General features: G+C 43.1%; 1 pseudogene; it reads left to right on the top strand.

Annotated features, from left to right (window-relative positions):
- The first annotated feature begins 214 nt into the window (after positions 1-214).
- On the top strand, positions 215-3755 carry LOC120862675 (annotated as a pseudogene).
- Positions 3756-4018: the final 263 nt, after the last annotated feature.

Here is a 4018-nt window from a genome sequence, read left to right as displayed (position 1 = left end):
AGCGACTTTCACTTTCACTTTTCACACCAGAGGCAAGACAAGTGTGGAATCTTTGGGGAGATGGTGATTACTCTGTCTACAAATTGGATTTACATGCTTGTATATTCTCATAGCGCCTCTCCATCAAATCTATCACACCCTAAATGGCATTACAAAAACAAATTCTATTTTTCTAATGAGTTTTTCATGTTTTCCCCTTCTGTTTACTGCAAACATGGGTTTCTCATCAGTGAGGGCAACACACTTGTTCTTTAAGGTAAATTTGAATTGAAATTCCTGAAGAAAAGTGGGTGGCAAATGCCTGGCAAGGTAAATAATTTGATGAGACATAAAAGATAATGAAATTTCAGACACTTTCACTGGACCTTGAAGGTTTAATTCTACCCAGAAGTATTGGAGAAAGAAAATGAGGCAGCATAAGTTAAAATTGCAAAATTAATCCTTGCAAAAGCAAAAAGTAGGATGATTTACTAATGGAAGTTCTCATTTGTGAGCCAGTGATAGCATTTTTTTTTTAATATAATAGCTAGAGTCTGGATTGTGATCTATTTTTACCATTTCTTTCTGCTTTTGTTTTCAATGTTTAAAGAATGTACAGAAGGGCCATTGTCATCTTTCCAGAGGTGATTACTGGGCAGGCTGTCTTTTGCTTCAGCCTCAAGTGCTAGCTGGCAGTCAAGCGTAAGCCCTCAGGTATCTGTGGCTGCCATTGATGGTGCTTAGGGTCCTCTGGGCTCATCTGCACCACTCACTTGCCACGCACTCCGCCATCATAAGCTGCCATCATGGTAAAGCTTGCAGTTCAGTTCAGTCACTCAGTCGTGTCTTTTTGCGACCCCATGAACCACAGCACGCCAGACCTCCCTGTCCATCACTAACTCCCGGAGTCCACCCAAACCCATGTCCATTGTGTTGGTGATGCCATCCAACTATCTCATCCTCTGTCGTCCTCTTCTCCTTCTACCCTCAATCTTTCCCAGCATGAGGGTCTTTCCAAATGAGTCAGCTCTTTGCATCAGGTGGCCAAAGGATTGGAGTTTCAGCTTCAACATCAGTCCTTCCAATGAACACTCAGGATCGATCTCCTTTAGGATGGACTGGGTGGATCTCCTTGCCGTTCAAGGGACTCTCAAAAATCTTCTCCAACACCACAGTTCAAAAGCATCAATTTTTCGGTGCTCAGCTTTCTTCACAGTCCAACTCTCACATCCATACATGACTACTGGAAAAACCATAGCCTTGACTAGACGGACCTTTGTTGGCAAAGTAATGTCTCTGCTTTTTAATATGATGTCTAGGTTGGTCATAACTTTCCTTCCAAGGAGCAAGTGTCTTTTAATTTCATGGCTGCAATCACCATCTGCAGTGATTTTGGAGCCCAGAAAAATAAAAACAGCCACTGTTTCCACTGTTTCTCCATCTGTTTGCCATGAAGTGATGGGACCGGATGCCACGATCTTAGTTTTCTGAATTTTGAGCTTTAAGTTTGCAAAGGCCGGTAAAAATCAAGGTGACTCCAAGAAAATGGCTCCTCCCTGAAGAAGACAGTGAAGATGAGCAAATGTCAGAAGATGAAGAGGATGAGAGCAGTGGAGAAGAGGTTGTCATCCCTCAAAAAAAAAAAAAAAAAAAAAGGCAAGAAGGCTTCCACAACTCCAGCAAAGAAGATGATGGCTTCCCCAACAAAAATGGTTGCAGTTGCCTCACCGGCAAAGAAAGCAGTTGTCACCCCTGGCAAAAAAAAAAAAGGCAGTGGCTACACCAGCCAAGAAGACGGTTACACCTGCCAAATCAGTAGTAATGCCTGGCAAAAAGGGAGCCACCCCAGGCAAAGCATCGGTAGCAACTGCTGGTAAGAAGGGAGCAGCTGCTCCAGCCAAAGGAGCAAAGAATGGCAAGAATGCCAAGAAAGAAGACAATGATGAGGAAGGTGAAGATGAGAGTGAAGAGGAAAACAAGGATGATGAAGAAGAGGATGAGCCGGCGCTGAGGAAAGCAGCTGCTTTTGGTGCTGCTCCTGCTACAGATGAGGAGGAGGAGGAGGAGGAGGAAGGTGACTCTGAAGGAGAACCTATGGAGATTGGTATCAGCCAAAGAAAAGAAAGCTCCAGCAAAAGCTGTTCCTGTGAAGGCCAAGAGCACTGCTGAAGATAAAGATGAAGAGGATGAGGAAGAGGAGGAGGAAGAGGATGACAATGATGAGGAGGAGGAAGAGGAAGAGGAGGAGGAGGAGGAAGAAGAGCCTGTCAAAGAAGCACCTGGAAAAGGAAAGAAGGAAATGGCCAAACAAAAAGCAGCTCCTGCAGCCAAGAAACAAAAAGTAGAAGGCACAGACCCAGCTACGTCTTTCAATCTCTTTGTTGGAAACCTGAACTTCAATAAATCTTCTCTTGAATTGAAAACGGGTGTCAGTGACCTTTTTGCTAAAAATGGTCTTGCTGTTGTTGATGTCAGAATTGGTGTGTCTAGGAAATTTGGCTATGTGGATTTTGAATCTGCTGAAGACCTGTAAAAAAAAACCTTGGAACTCACTAGTTTAAAAGTCTTTGGCAACAAAATTAAACTAGGAAAACCAAAGGGAAAAGACAGTAAGAAAGATCAAGATGCAAGAACACTTTTGGATAAAAATCTGCCTTGCAAAGTTACTCAGGATGATTTAAAAGAAGTGTTTGAAGATGCTGTGGAGATCAGATTAGTCAGCAAGGATGGAAAGAGTAAAGGGATTGCTTATATTGAATTTTAGACAGAAGCTGATGAAGAAAAAAAAAAACTTGGAAGAAAAGCAGGGAACAGAGATAGATGGGCGATCCATTTTCTCTGTCCTACACCAGAGAGAAAGGTCAAAGTCAAGACCATAGAGGTGGAAAGAATCACACTTGGAGTGGTGAATCAAAAACTCTGGTTTTAAGCAACCTCTTCTATAGTGCAATGGAAGAAACTCTTCAGGAAGTATTTGAGAGGGCAACTCATATCAAGATGCCGCAAACCAAAATAGCACATCTAAAGGGTATGCATTTATAGAATTTGCTTCATTTGAAGATATTAAAGAAGCTTTAAATTTATGTAATAAAAGGGAAATTGAGGGCAGAGCCATAAGACTGGAGTTGCAAGGACCCAGGGGATCACCAAATGTATGAAGCCACCCACCCAAAACTGTTTGTCAGAGGTCTTTCTGAGGATACCACAGAAGAGACGTTAGTCATTTGATGGCTCTATCTGAGCAAGGATAGTCATTGACCGGGAGACTGGATCCTCCAAAGGGCTTGGTTTTGTAGACTTCAACAGCAAGGAAGATGGCCAAAGCTGCCAAGGAGATCATAGAAGATGGTGAAATTGACGGAAGCAAAGTCACTTTGGACTGGGCCAAACCTAAGGGCGAAGACGGGTTTGGTGGCTGAGGAGGAGGCAGAGGTGGCTTTGGAGGCCGAGGTGGTGGCAGAGGCAGAGTTGGTGACAGAGGCCAGGGAGGCTCTGGAGTCCGAGGAGGCTTCCGAGGAGGCAGAGGAGGAGGAGGCGACCACAAGCCACAAGGAGAGAAGATGAAGTTTGAATAATTTCTTCTATCTGTCTCTCCCTCTTCCATTTGAAAGAAAGGACTCTGGGGTTTTTACTCTGTTACCTGATCAATGACAGAGCCTTCTGAGGACATTCCAAGACAGTATACAGCCCTGTGGGCTACTTGGAAATCCGTATAGATAACATTTCAAGGGGGATAACCCTGTTGGTGTTGACTGGATATTCGTATAAACTTTTTAGAGGTGAGTGATAGAGCTAACCCTTATAAATTTTGAACTTATATTGTTTCCTCCCACGTACAAAACCATTTTTTTCCTATGGAGTGTTTTGGTTTTTTCCTTTAGGGGGTTGTAAAGGAAAGCAGAATGTTTTATTGATTTTTGCTTCAGCAATTTTGGGACAAATTCTCTGGGAAAAAAAAAAAGAATGTACAGAAGGAACTCACTTCAAACATGATCAGGTGCATGACAGAACTTTATCTCCACCTCCCCTGCCTCTTATC

Source organism: Oryx dammah, unplaced genomic scaffold (genome assembly GCF_014754425.2).
Source record: "Oryx dammah isolate SB20612 unplaced genomic scaffold, SCBI_Odam_1.1 HiC_scaffold_4, whole genome shotgun sequence".
Lineage (NCBI taxonomy): Eukaryota > Metazoa > Chordata > Mammalia > Artiodactyla > Bovidae > Oryx > Oryx dammah.
The sequence above is the reverse complement of the archived record's forward strand: the minus strand, read 5'-3'. Positions and strand labels throughout refer to the sequence as shown.